This window comes from Phyllopteryx taeniolatus, chromosome 9 (genome assembly GCF_024500385.1).
Source record: "Phyllopteryx taeniolatus isolate TA_2022b chromosome 9, UOR_Ptae_1.2, whole genome shotgun sequence".
Taxonomy (NCBI): domain Eukaryota; kingdom Metazoa; phylum Chordata; class Actinopteri; order Syngnathiformes; family Syngnathidae; genus Phyllopteryx; species Phyllopteryx taeniolatus.
Window position 1 is genome coordinate 12,614,315 of NC_084510.1, and position 15,627 is coordinate 12,629,941.

Below are 15,627 nucleotides of genomic sequence, written 5' to 3' on the forward strand. Positions count from 1 at the left end.
CATCCATTCATCTATTTCCTGTACCGCTTATCCTCACTAGGGTTGCGGGCGTGCTGGAACCTATCCCAGCTATCTTTGGGCGAGAGGCGGGGGACACCCTGAACTGGTCGCCAGCCAATCGCAGGGCCCCTTCAGAACAATTATTTTTTTTTTTGTCATTCAGAAGTTGAATTGCTGGTGTCTTTTGGATCGTAACTTGTCCTGCTGTAGCACACAGATACAGTATATTTAGCACGCTTGAGGCCCATGTGTGATCATCTTTGTTATAGACAATTAGTTAACGAGCTATGTTAGCTTCAATGTATGGATGGATATGGCCTTTAAATATTTATATTATATAAAACTTTAAAAGGCCATATAATTCCATACCGTCCTACATAGAAGTACATATTTTTAAATATTTATATTATATAAAACTTATACCCCCTCCTGGAAGCCGTCACCTTATCGTGGTGGAGGGGTTTGTGTGTCCCAATGATCCTAGGAGCTAAATTGTCTGGGGCTGTATGCCGCTGGTGGGGTCACCCATGACAAACAGGTCCGAGGTGAGGGACCAGACAAAGCACGACGCAAAGACCCCTTATGATGACGACAAACTATGGACTCAGTTTTCCCTTGCCCGGACACGGGTCACCGGGGCCCCCATCTGGAGCCTGGCCTGGAGGTGGGGCTCGAAGGCGAGCGCCTGGTGGCCGGGCCTGCACCCATGTGGCTCGGCCGGGCACGGCCCGAAAGGGTAACGTGGGTCCCCCTTCCCATGGGCTCACCACCTGTGGGAGGGGCCATAGGGGTCGGGTGCAGTGCGAGCTGGGCAGTGGCCGAAGGCAGGGACCTCGGCGATCTGATCCCCGGCTACAGAAACTGGCTCTAGGGACGTGGAATGTCACCTCTCTGGCAGGGAAGGAGCCCGAGCTGGCGTGTGAGGTCAAGAAGTTCCGACTAGATATAGTCGGGCTCGCCTCCACACAGAGCTTGGGCTCTGGTACCAGTCCCCCCCACCCCCGATCAGAACCCGAGCGGTGTTCTGTTATTGGACTTCTGTGCTCATCATGGATTGTCCATAATGAACACCATGTTCAAGCATAAGGGTGTCCTCACGTGCAATTTACAGGTCGATCTACGTTCCTACCCTCACCTATGGTCAGAATGAGTTTCCTCCGCAGGGTGTCCAGGCTCTCCCTTACAGATAGGATGAGAAGCTCGGTCATCCGGGAGGATCTCAGAGTAGAGCCGCTGCTCCTCCACATTGAGAGGAGCCAGATGAGGTGCTTGGGGCACATGATTCGGATGTCTCCCGGACGCCTCCCTGGTGAGGTGTTCCAGATCTGAACTATGGAAGCTGTTAAAAAAAAATTTTAAAAACACCCTGACAAATAAACTTCAAAAATCAGTCAATAAAATTGATCAATCGCCCAGCCCTACTTCTTTTTAAAAGCTATTTTGAACCAATTGCAATATAATAGACTGTTGGTCATTTTTAGTCAAACATAACATTAGCGCAATAATTAGGATTTCTTGAGTGTTCATAGGTTCTTCAAGGTGAAAGGGATGTTCTCTCCAAAAAAGAGAATTTGGTCATTCCATCACATTAAAATTCAATGATGTATGGCAAAGTGACGAAGGTCACTGATAGCTACTCGTACTGTAGTTTCTCTGAGAAATAATCCTCGCACTTTGACACGACTATTAAATAACCTGCATTCCAGCCTGTGTAACTTTTCAAAACTGAACCACTGTAGATTCCATTACTTGTTTCATATGACTTCGGAGAGGGGTGTCAAACTTGCTTTCATCACGAGCCACATTGTTAGTTATGGTTGCCCTCAGGGGACTGTGTATCACAGTCAAACCGCATAAATGTATAATGGCTAGGGAAATAATGGTAGGCCGCGTTAAAAATCATGGTTCGATAAGTACCTTGCTTTTAAGGTTGTGGTTCAGTTCACATTTGGTACAGTAAGTGAACAAAATGCAAAAAAAAAAAAAGCTTATGTGTAAATGGCAACAAATGACAAATTATGACATTTAAAATGAAGGATGCAGACAAATGCAACAGTAGCAGTTTGAATAGTGTAAATTATTATCATTATAATCATCAATTATCATTAGTATTGTTGTTGTTGTTGTTGTTAAAACACCAATGACATTTGATATTGGTTTAGCTTTATCGAGAATCCGGGGGAGGTTGTATAAATGCAGCTACAATTTGTGTTCGTACTTCACCTTTGCGTGATGCTGTTTCAAATGAGTTAACCGGTTTGACATTCTGCCAGAAACATATGGCGAGCCAAGATGTCTGCCACTGTAGCCACAAGTGGAGCTGCACTGTGCTTGTTTGTGGACTACGTGTATTGCTAGTGCACAAGGCTGTTACACTTTTTGTGTGTTGTGTGCGCGTACCCTAATTGTCCCTGCATTTGATTATTATCATTTTTATGATGGATAACAAGTTTTCTTTCTAGTTCTTCCCTAATACGTGTGATGCCTACAAGATTGCAGTGGATGCTGTAAAGCTGAAGCCCTCCCACCCACAGGTTTTCATCATCTCGAACAATTTGGATTGCAGTACCATACCACCGAGTAGGAAAAACATCTTTGTAAATTTGTTTAACATGCTTCTGTAAAATGAGAAATGAAACATGTTATAGAGAAAAGGGAAAGAAGCACTTTCTGAGAATAAGCCAATACAACATCATGGGTGTCTGTTTAAGATTGGACAAGTGTTAATTATTAAATAATTATTGGACTTGATGAATTCTATTGTAAGCTAGCACAATGGAATGAAGTTCAAAGTTTAATCAAGCCAGACTTCTTGCCTCTACATGATGTAATGGATCATTGTTGAAAACACTGTTTCTATAATGAGAGGCTGATTACCATCATTATTCAGTCAAGCTGCCGCTACTGACAAAGCGTGGGAGGGAACAAATATGCCATGAAAATTATGTGGCCTATGAGGACACTAAGACTGTAGTAAATATAAATATACTTGTAGGTTATGTAAAAAACGGCCCCTCCTTGAGCCGTCACCTTGTCGTGGTGGAGGGGTTTGTGTGTCCCAGTGATCCTAGGAGCTAAGTTGTCTGGGGCTTTATGCCCCTGGCAGGGTCACCCATGACAAACAGGTCCTAGGTGAGGGACCAGACAAAGCACGGCTCAAAGACCCCTAATGATGACGACAAACAATGGACTTCGTTTTCCCTTGCCCGGACGCGGGCCACCGGGGCCCCCCACTGGAGCCAGGCCTGGTGGTGGGGCTCGAAGGCGAGCGCCTGGTGGCCGGGCCTGCACCCATGGGGCCCGGCCGGGCACAGCCCGAAAGGGTAACGTGGGTCCCCCTTCCCATGGGCTCACCACCTGTGGGAGGGGCCATAGGGGTCGGGTGCAGTGTGAGCTGGGCGGTGGCCGAAGGCGGGAACCTTGGCGATCCGATCCCCGGCTACAGAAGCTGGCTCTAGGGACGTGGAATGTCACCTCTCTGGCAGGGAAGGAGCCCGAGCTGGTGTGTGAGGTCGAGAAGTTCCGACTCAATATAGTCGGACTCGCCTCCACACACACCTGGGGCTTTGGTACCAGTCCTCTCGAGAGGGGTTGGACTCTCTTCCACTCTGGAGTTGCCCATGGTGAGAGGCGCCGAGCAGGTGTGGGTATACTTATTGCCCCCCGGCTCGGCGCCTGTACGTTGGGGTTCACCCCGGTGGACGAGAGGGTAGCCTCCCTCCGCCTTCGGGTGGGGGGACGGGTCCTGACTGTTGTTTGTGCCTATGCACCAAACAGCAGTTCAGAGTACCCACCCTTTTTGGAGTCCTTGGAGGGGGTGCTGGAGAGCGCTCCCGCTGGGGACTTCAATGCTCACGTGGGCAATGACAGTGAGACCTGGAAGGGCGCGATTGGGAGGAACGGCCCCCCCGATCAGAACCCAAGCGGTGTTCTGTTATTGGACTTCTGTCACGGATTGTCCATAACGAACACCATGTTCAAGCATAAGGGTGTCCACACGTGCACTTGGCACCAGGACACCCTAGGTCGCAGTTCGATGATCGACTTTGTGGTCGTGTCATTGGACTTGCGGCCGCATGTCTTGGACACTCGAGTGAAGAGAGGGGCGGAGCTGTCAACTGATCACCACCTGGTGGTGAGTTGGCTCCGATGGTGGGGGAAGATGCCGGTCCGACGTGGCAGGCCCAAACGTATTGTGAGGGTCTGCTGGGAACGTCTGGCAGAATCCCCTGTCAGAAGGAGTTTCAACTCCCACCTCCGACAGAACTTTGCTCATGTTCCGGGGGAGGCGGGGGACATCGAGTCCGAGTGGACCATGTTCCGCGCCTCCATTGCTGAGGCGGCCGACCGGAGCTGTGGCCGTAAGGTGGTCGGTGCCTGTCGTGGCGGCAATCCCCGAACCCGTTGGTGGACACCAACGGTGAGGGATGCCGTCAAGCTGAAGAAGGAGTCCTATCAGGCCTTTTTGGCCTGTGGGACTCCTGAGGCAGCTGATGGGTACCGGCTGGCCAAGCGGAATGCAGCTCTGGTGGTCACTGAAGCAAAAACCCGGGCATGGGAGGAGTTCGGTGAGGCCATGGAGAAAGACTTCCGGACGGCTTCGAGGAAATTCTGGTCCACCATCCGACGTCTCAGGAGAGGAAAGCAGTGCACCACCAACACTGTGTATAGTGGGGATGGGGCGCTGCTGACCTCGACTCGGGACGTTGTGAGTCGGTGGGGAGAATACTTCGAAGACCTCCTCAATTCCACCGACACGCCTTCCCATGGGGAAGCAGAGTGTGGGTTCTCTGTGGCGGGCTCTCCTATCTCTGGGTTTGAGGTCACCGAGGTAGTTAAAAAGCTCCTCGGTGGCAGGGCCCCGGGGGTGGATGAGATTCGCCCGGAGTTCCTAAAGGCTCTGGATGTTGTGGGGCTGTCCTGGTTGACACGCCTCTGCAACATCGCGTGGACATCGGGGACAGTGCCTCTGGATTGGCAGACTGGGGTGGTGGTCCCCTTTTTTAAGAAGGGGGACCGGAGGGTGTGTTCCAACTACAGGGGGATCACACTGCTCAGCCTCCCTGGTAAGGTCTATTCAGGGGTGCTGGAGAGGAGGGTCCGTCGGGAAGTCGAATCTCAGATTCAGGAGGAGCAGTGTGGTTTTCGTCCTGGCCGTGGAACAGTGGACCAGCTCTACACCCTCGGCAGGGTCCTCGAGGGTGCATGGGAGTTCGCCCAACCAGTCTACATGTGTTTTGTGGACTTGGAGAAGGCGTTCGACCGTGTCCCTCGGGGAGTCCTGTGGAGAGTGCTTCGGGAGTATGGGGTACCGAACCCCCTGATACGGGCTGTTCGGTCCCTGTACGACCGGAGTCAGAGTTTGGTCCGCATATCCGGCAGTAAGTCGGACTCGTTCCCGGTGAGGGTTGGACTCCGCCAAGGCTGCCCTTTGTCGCCGATTCTGTTCATAACTTTTATGGACAGAATTTCTAGGCGCAGCCGAGGCGTAGCGGGGGTCCGGTTTGGTGGCCTCAGTATTGCATCTCTGCTTTTTGCAGATGATGTGGTTCTGTTGGCTTCATCAAGCCGTGACCTCCAACTCTCATTGGAGCAGTTCGCAGCCGAGTGTGAAGCGGCTGGGATGAGAATCAGCACCTCCAAATCTGAGACCATGGTCCTCAGTCGGGAAAGGGTGGCATGCCATCTCCAGGTCGGGGATGAGATCCTGCCCCAAGTGGAGGAATTCAAGTATCTTGGGGTCTTGTTCACGAGTGAGGGAAGAATGGAACGGGAGATCGACAGGCGGATCGGTGCAGCGTCTGCAGTGATGCGGACTTTGTATCGGTCCGTTGTGGTAAAGAAAGAGCTAAGCCGAAAGGCGAAGCTCTCAATTTACCGGTCGATCTTCGTTCCTACCCTCACCTATGGTCATGAGCTGTGGGTCGTGACCGAAAGAACAAGATCCCGGATACAAGCGGCCGAAATGAGTTTCCTCCGCAGGGTGTCCGGGCTCTCCCTTAAAGATAGGGTGAGAAGCTCGGTCATCCAGGAGGATCTCAGAGTAGAGCCGCTACTCCTCCGCATTGAGAGGAGCCAGATGAGGTGGCTGGGGCATCTGATTCGGATGCCTCCCGGACGCCTCCCTGGTGAGGTGTTCCGGGCATGTCCCACCGGGAGGAGACCCCGGGGACGACCCAGGACGCGCTGGAGAGACTACATCCTTCGGCTGGCCTGGGAACGCCTCGGGATCCCCCCGGAAGAGCTGGATGAAGTGGCTGGGGAGAGGGTAGTCTGGGCGTCCCTGCTGAAGCTACTGCCCCCGCGACCCGACCCGGATAAGCGGTAGAGAATGGATGGATGGATGGATTATGTAAAAAACTTTCCTCGTGACAACATTGCTTTTTTCTACTGAGTGACAAAAAAAATTTCTTTGAACGCAACAGGTACTACTCAACGGACCAGTAAACAAATAAAATTAGGACAAAAGACTGGAGAAAAGCTTGAAATGATTATGTTTATTAATTATGATTATGCAGTTTACCATCTCTTGCTAAATTTTAATAAAATCAATTTGAAGTGGCCTTTATCCCATGTGCAACAATCCACGTCACTGTATTACAGCCATACACAAGCAATCACAACACAGTATTATAAGCTTATTCATGTAAACCCGTAGTCTGCATTAATAATTCATTGATGCCTCGTCATAGTCACACTTAGAAAAATTGCCTCATCTCTGCAACTAAGGAGACAGGATTGAAAACTCACGGGCATTCAATGTTGGTTTTCGGCCTTGCCCGTTACATGTAGACATTTTTCCAGATTCTCTCAATATTCTGATGATATTATGGCCCATACATAGTGAATTCCTTGCAATTGAATGTTGAGAAACATTGTTCGTAAACTGTTGGACTATTTGCTCACACAGTTGTTCACAAAGTGGTGAACCTCACCCTATCCTTGCTTGTGAACAACTGAACCTTTCAGGAATGCTCCTTTTAAACCCAATCGGGACACTCACCTCTTTCCATCTAACCTGTTCACCTGCGGAATGCTCCAAACAGGTGGGTTTTTTTTTAAGCAATCCTTGACTTTCCTAACTTTGTTGGAATGTGTTGCAGGCATCAAAATGAGAGAATATTTGCAAATAAACAATCAGGTTCATCTGTTTGAACATTAAATGTCTCAGTTTAAGAACCACTGACAGATATATATCTATCTGTCCATTCATCCATTTTCTGTACCGCTCATCCGGACTAGAGTCGCGGCATTAATTATTAATAACAACATATAATTAAAGTGATTTTAGTCAATTTGTTTCAGAAGTGTGTGTCTAACTAGTAGCCCTGTGCATAAATCAATACCCAAGATGCATCTCTCAATTTCAAGAAGGTAGGGGACCCTCAAACCTCTTAGCGTAGTCTCACCCCAGATATCTCCCATTCATCATTTTCTCCATCCATCCTGGCAAGTAATAATTTGAGGCTCCATTACCACTATCAAAATCACCAAAACTTTTCATGAAACTGCATCGCTGGCATAATCTAAACTAAATCAGAAATCAGTTGTAATCAAATAATTTAGTTGGAAAAAAACTATGCTTTTCATCGTTTATCATCCATTCTGACCATGATAAGAAGTAGAGACCACCATTAATTATTTTACATTTTTAACTATATAAATATTCAGAGCTGGATGAAGTGGCTGGGGAGAGGGAAGTCTGGGCGTCCCTGCTGAAGCTACTGCCCCCGCGACCCGACCCGGATAAGCGGTAGAGAATGGATGGATGGATGGATGGATAAATATTCAAATATTTTTTTATCTTTATCTTCATTGTGTGTGGTGTACTACAATAATATCAACATAGAACACCCTACACATAAAGATTCTGTTCCACTGCCATATCATGAAATCTCGCCTCATCACATGTAATCTAACAAAATTGAAGAAGAAACACTTCCGGGTATGCGTCCATGTTTCCCGAAGGTTCCCGGAGCCAGGAGCCTTGTAAAATGGCGTTGTCCTCAAAAAATGACTTCATGCCGTCTAGGGAACCCACTTTTATACATATAATTCATTTTTTTTTTAAAAAGACAATGGGTAAGACATGCTTGTTTTTATTTATGGTATTTTCCTTTTGTTGAGTCAAGGTGCTTCTTTATTGGCTATATTCTGTTCCACGTCACAATTCTTGGCATCATGCTGCTCTCCCCCACACACGAAGACTTGTTGTCGTAAATATTGAACACGTTCATTATTTAAGATTGTCGGCCCCGACCTTTTCGGACCCTAAAATCAGGACAAATTCACTCTTAACACACATCAGACCTAAGGAAAATCTTTTAAAATAATTTTATAAGATTAACATTGTCTGGCGTTTGACGTGCTTGGTCGGGAAGGGGCAAAATCGACACAAGAACAGGCCAATTGTCTTTATGTGTGTACCAGGCCGTACTTTACTTCTTTGCTCCCTGTGGACTGACTTCACCAGGAGTCTTTTCGCTTCCAATTCTTCAGGAAGAAATCGTTTTGATTCATGTATTGTAGCTTTGAGCTTACATTGTGGCTTGCTCTCTTCAAATACGCTTGTTCTTTCATCTATTATTCAGTTGTTGTTGTTTTTTCGACTTCTCTATTAATCATAAACTTCTTCAAATACTTTTAAAATAACGCACCCCATGTCCTAATTAACCCAATGATTGCGTTCCATGTGTCCCAGTGCTTCCTCAGACCCCTGTGATGAGGGAGCACCAAGGTTGTCGCTTTTGCTTAATTTCTTCCTTTTCCGTCAAGAAGTCAGCAGGTATTTCTGCTCGTTCCGATGCCTGCGTTCTTCATTGGCAGCCAGCACCATCAGTCTGTCAGCGTTTTAAGGGACTCCACAGGTTCACTGAAAGACAAGACATAGAAGGAGCAGAAGAATAACAGCAAATGTGTTACACAAAATGGCCATCAATGCTGCTGTGGACCGTGCTGACAGTCTCCTCAGATTTCATAACTTCACTTTGCAGTGTCTGCTTAAAATTTAAATAGTATCACTTTTGCCTTTAGTCTTCATGTAGCAGCTGTTACCTTGCAGTGGTATTCTTCTATAGGCTTGCTTTTATCCAGCGACCATGTGGATTGTAATTCCACTTTGTAATGAATAGGTTTTGCCACACCACCTCTCAATCAAACTACACAGATGGGACTTGAGAAGTTACTGACCTGGCATGGTTGAGTCTTATGACTTACTGAATCAAGACACTGCCGTGGATGTTTGCCAAGGGCTGGACAGCAGAAACAAAATGAGTTATTAGAGATGTTAGGGCGGCAGTGTATTAGTCTGTAAGGACTTGACTTCAGACCAGAGAGTTTGATTCCCACTGCGAACGAAAAAAAAAATACAGAGATTGTGACGGAGTTGCTAGCCTGCTTCATGCACACTGTCAAGGTTCCCTTGAGCAAGGGATCGACAAAGCTCCAAAGGGGTAATGAACTTTATATTTTCTTCCACTTGGAGTTTGTGGAGGCATTTTATCCAAATACACGTGTAACGGACACACCATCAACCAGATGTCCCCAGCAACACCCAACCACTGATAGTTCTGCATCCTTGCCTTCTGCCCCGCTGAGCCAGATGGTCACACAAGCCTGGTTTATGTCACCTGAACCCTAAACTAATTAACAGCTCCCCAAGAAACCTGGGCTTCCAGTCATCAAAGACCCCACTTGGTGCGTAGGACCAAGATACCGACCAAAAGTTTGGAAAATCCGCTGTTCAAAGGATGCCAAAATAAAGTTCAAAGAACCATTTGTTCCTTTGAAATACATGCAATGCCCTCTGGGACAATTGATGGAACACAAGCGACACCCGCTGACGATGTAGCGTTACTGCAAGCCGTGAGCTGTGCCACAGATTTCTCCGAATTCAAATGTCTGTTTGATATTTTACGAACTTTGCACGAATGCTCCCAATATAAATCATGACACCAGTGTCACTAATGATTGTTTGCTACAGGTCTGATGTCAAATCTGTTTGCCAACTGAATCACATGAGATGTTTCACCTCAAACAACTCAAATGTCACATCGCAAATATTAAAAGTGCTCTCAGTCACCACATACAATTGAAACACTCATTGCATAGATTAAATAGGGTGTGCGCATGACAATGCACAGCTGGGAACCAATTTCTTTATCTTAGATCCAATAAATTATTTCCTATTTCCACTGGTGGCGGCACGGTGGCCGACTGGTTAGAGCGTCAGCCTCACAGTTCTGAGGACCCGGGTTCAATCCCTAGCCCCGACTGTGTGGAGTTTGCATGTTCTCCCCGTGCCTGCGTGGGTTTTCTCCGGGCACTCCGGTTTCCTCCCACATCCCAAAAACATGCATAAAATTGGAGACTCTAAAATTGCCCGTAGGTGTGACTGTGAGTGCGAATGGTTGTTTGTTTGTATGTGCCCTGCGATTGGCTGGCAACCAGTTCAGGGTGTACCCCGCCTCCTGCCCGATGACAGCTGGGATAGGCTCCAGCACGCCCGCAACCCTAGTGAGGAGAAGCGGCTCAGAAAATGGATGGATGGATGGATGGATTTCCACTGGTTTAAAACCACAAATAATCCTAGGATGAAAATTAATACTAAGAGGTGCGGTCTGTCTCCCGTTTGGTCCCTGGGCCAGACCCTCCCTCTCCTGTGCATAAAAGGCCGAAGCTCGCTCACTCGCTCTCGTTTTTCAAGATGCAGAAGAAACTGGCGCACAGCCAGGAAACCCCGCCTCCCACCACGAGGCGGCAGAGACTCACTCAACCGAACGTGGAGGGCAGGACGATTCTGCCGCGCCCCGAAACCACGCTTTGGTGCGTGTGGGGTAGCTTGCGAATAAAAGATCCGTCCAGAAGGAAGTGCGATGCAAGTCTTCTCTGAGCCCGTAACGAAGACCATCACTAAGGCGCTTCGGCAACCCTACCCTTGCTTTTTCTTCGTTTTTGCCTTCCTTTTTTCCTTCCTTCCTTTTCCGTCGAATACACCTGTACCGTATATTGGTCAAATAAAAATGTATTTAATTTAGGAGAAAAGAATAAGCCGGAAGGGGCTTTGTTAAAATCAAACTAATGTCTTGAAAGGGGCACCATGTCACTTTTTATATGTATAAACTTTAGGACAAATGACAAGAAACCTTTTTATCAGTCTCTTAATCGGAAGGTTGGTACACTTTATTAGTTCTAGATGACAGATGTTGCGCTCGTAACTTTCCTGCCGGTTGAACTGGTGGCGGACCGATCTCTGGCCCTCAGAGGCGTGCGGGACCGGTACGGGATGCCAGTAGTTGCTCGCTGAGGCTCCGCCAACCGATCGCGGCTCGGAAAAGCGATCGAAGCCGCACGGCCGGCTTCTTCGATCGAAAACGCCACCGGGTTGCTTGCGGCGGGCGTTTGCGCAAGTGGACAATGGAAACAAAAGAAGGGGGAGGGGGTTGGCCAGAGACCACCCAGCTGGCGAGTTGCCAGCAAGAGGAGAGGAAAAACACAAGACTAGAGGGAGAAGGTATGAGTTTAGAGTTTAGAGTTTAGAGCGTGGGCAAGAGGGATTGCTGAATTGGAGAAGACCACACCCATCAGCCTAAATCTTGTCTACAAATTTGATCAAATGGGTTTAAAATGATATTACTATAAAACACTCCCAACTTTGCACTCTCACGCATAGAATCATTGTTTAAACTTTGGTTGTGGCAGAGCAGTTGCTTATTGTTCAATACAACATTTCATACTGTTTGATTTCAAATCAGGAGGAACAGTTTTCAAAATCTTGCAGAGACCTGTAAAATTGACAATCGTGACACAGACACCAAGGCATACATTTGGAATATTTCTACAGAGTTCGTAAGATATCAAAACGGACATTTTATCTTCCGTTAACAAACATCAAAGGTGAGTCCACGGGTTTGAGCTTGCAGTTCCTCTCAACGCCAGTGGGTGGTGCCTTACGTGCATGTTTGAATTTTAACCCAATAGTCTTCTTGGAGGGAGGGTCCCTCAACCTTTTGGTCGGGGAAGGAGTCTTTTGAAGCCAGGAATCAAGATTTGACGGGAAGCTGCTAACTAGGTTGACTTGACGTACACCAGGCATTCTCCTAGTAACTGTCTCACAGAAGGGCAGCGTGGAGGAATGGGGTTATCAATTAGTTGGGAGTCCCTGTGGCATCTCCAATTGCAGGAGCATATCCACTACACACCTGTTCGGCAACCCGGCCCAGCCACCTGGAAGACCGACCAGCCTGTCTAAATTCTGTTCTATGCAATGTAAGTGCAGCGTGCTATTCCTAGGTACAAATTGGTGCATAATTGAATTATCATAACGGTCACAGAGCGTCCCAGCCTCGCATTGCGACCCGCACATCCTCACTTCACACCTACATCACAAGTTCGACCTGCTTTATGAATGTTTATCTGTACCCTTTGTAATAAAGCCCTCTGCATTGTTCCCCTGTAGTTTTCCCTTTTAGATTTAATAAAATTTTCTATACAATCCCACTTCCTGTCGTGCTTTGTGTGTGCTTGAGTTTAATAGTAAACGTGCTGAAATCGAGGACTTGTATTTCATTCCTGTAGCAACCTTCAGATTATGAGACAGAGGTTTTACGTCACTTTTCCTCCAATTTACAAATATAAAAAGAAACGTGGTGCTCCTTTACAAGACAAAGAGTTTGATTTTAATGTTAAACATAAATCAAACTAAACCCTTCCGGTGTATTCTTTGTCCAAAATTAATTACTTTTTTATCCAAAACCAATATAAACTACACACGTAGTGTGTATAAATCAGTAGCCTTGTGCTGCTATATGGTGTGGGCCGTCTAATTATTTGTATTCATGATAATGCAGCAATAACATTTAAAATATTTTGTGCAAACAATTTTCGGTCTGATTGTGTAATGTTTAAGTTTTATCATACTGCACCTCCTTTTTCTACAAAATTTTAATCTAAAACATATAATGGGTCACGGGTGTGCTGGCACCTATCTCAGCAGTCTTCGGGCGAGAGGCGGAGTAGACCCTGAACTGGTTGCCAGCCAATTGCAGGGCACATATAGATAAACAACCGTTCACACTCCCATTCACACCTGCGGACAATATGATTTTGATATCAGATCAATAGCCAGTGTAAAAAAAAAAAAATTAATCATCCCTGACTGTTTCTGTTTCCCTGTCTGCGTTTTACCCACAGTTATCTATCAAACCGTTGTTTGCTGGTGGGAATGCGTTATGGGATATGTTTGCAAGGACGCTCTAGCTTGTACTAATGGAAGCAGCTGCCTTGACTGACCTATTTCAGTGAGTCACAGAGCACTCTTCCAGCACACTGGCTATTGTGCAACAGCACTGCTTCAGGTGATTTTGGGCAAAAACATCTTTCACATTCACTATTCTGGTTCAGAGCAGGACTGTCTCACCACACTGCCTGAAAGTGGACACAATGTTATAACTAAAGAGAAACTTTGATTCTTTTGTCCCATGTGAACAATTCAAAACAAATGAGTTTCATTTTATCAGACTGAAATCAGACCCCTGTCAGAAATCCTACCTTAATTCCTTGATTATGGGAAGTGCTTTCAGGTCACCTAATCCCTGCACTCATTTCATTTTTCATCTTGTTCTCCTGGATTTTGCCTTAGTGTTACTTCAAAGAGGTGGCACTCCAAACATGTATTTCACCTTCATGTGATGGCACTAATGGCAGCTAATACAACAAAACAACTGGTCAAATTGATTTGTGCTATAGCATTTTAACTCATTTACTGCCAGCCTTCCCAGTTAACATGTATATTTGACTACTAAAGCCGTCAATGGCAGTGAATGTGTTAACAAATGAAAGCATCTTATTTTAGACCAAAGGCACCATTTGAATTACTGCACTCCCACGCTATGATACACAGGTAAACATGCATAATTCTGTGTGTGTGTGTGTGTGTGTGTGTGTATGCATGTGTGCGTGCATACGTGCTTACGTGTGTGTGCATGTCATAATTGAGATTGAAAATACACAATCAAGACAAGGGTTGTTAATATCAAGTCAGGGATCTATTCAATTTGATTACCGATGCACATTGAGTCAATGCAGAGCTGTCTGAATGTTAGGTGGCAGTAGTTCAGATGTAAGGACTTGGCTTTTGAGGCAAAGGGCATGAGTTTGAGTCCCCCTGCTGACAAAAATTCTTACATCCAAATCCTGCGTTTTGAAAATCTTAGAGCCTAAATGGCGCCCTGTGTGACGCCCCTAGCTTGCCAACCCTAGCCCCCACCCCACCCCCCACCCCCATGGCCGATCATCAACTGGGAGGGTGAACATGACCCCTGTTCAAATATGTTAGATACGATGGTGTATACTCAGATATTATACAGGTATATGTTAACAGGGCTCTTTGTTAGGCCCACTTTTTATGTGAATAATCTCGGTCAAAATCTGTCAAATGCAACACACTCCTGTGCTGCATCTCTTGCCCAAGCAGTTGAAAATTTACAAAATATCTTTATGGTCATTTAAAATACACTCACTGCATGAGGTAAAATTTGAGGTGTGTGTTTTTTGTTTTGTTTTGTTTTGTTTTTTTAACCAGCTCTAAGACCAGGCCGCAAAATGTTCCTGTGCTTTGTGCTCTCGATGGAAAGGAGATTGAGGTTGCACACTCTTACAAATAACTGCGCATATTGATTTTTTTATTTTAAATCACATGTACTGTGTTTTGTGAAAAATCTGGGGCTAAAATTGGGTGTTTACTTTAGAAACAAGTTGTGTTTCTCTTTTAATGTAAAAAAGCTGTCTGTCACGGCAGCTTTTTTACCTGTTTTAAATTATGGTGATGTTTTGTCCATGCATGCCTCTGCACAGTGTCTCTATCTGGTTGATACTGCCTACAATGAACCTCTTTGAGGTTCACTACAAATTTGCATCGGTGACCTGCAGGCTCATTCACTGGTACAGCTTTATTTATAAGGCAATTCTTGGTCTGCTTCCTCCCCATCTATGTTTTTATCTGCCAGAGAAGTACCAGACAGTATTCGTTGCATTCTCAGAAGCTCTTCATGCTCTCTATTCCAAACACTTGGGCAGCAATTGGGATAAAATGTTTGGGTACTCTGCACCCTCAGCCTGGAATCTGTTGCGAAATCAATTAAAGCTCAAGGAACTGGTGTCCTTAAATGTTTTAAATCTACTGTAAAATGAAAGAAATGGAAGCAGTTTCTAAAGAATGTTGGTTTTAGCTTGGCTGTTTGAACAATTTATTCCTAGATACACTATGACTCATAGATGGTTAAATCCAAAATGTTGTGCTTTATAAATTGTACTTTGTCTTTCTTTGTACATCTGTAACTTTGTGGTTTTGCTGCGGCTTGTCTTGACCAGGTCTCTTTTGAAAAAGAGGTTTTATCTCAATAGGACCAACCTGATTATATAAATGTTCAATTGAAAAAATGTAAAAAAATATATATATATATTAATAATAATCATTTAATTTTTTTAAAAAGGCAACTAGTTGTTGGAGAAAGGCTAGTTTGCTTGCTGGTGACTGTCAAGGTGTCGTTAAGCAACTTGTGCTACATCATCGTCTTTGAGATGTGTGCCACATTGTCTGCACTTCCCAAGTTCCACTTTTTAAAAATT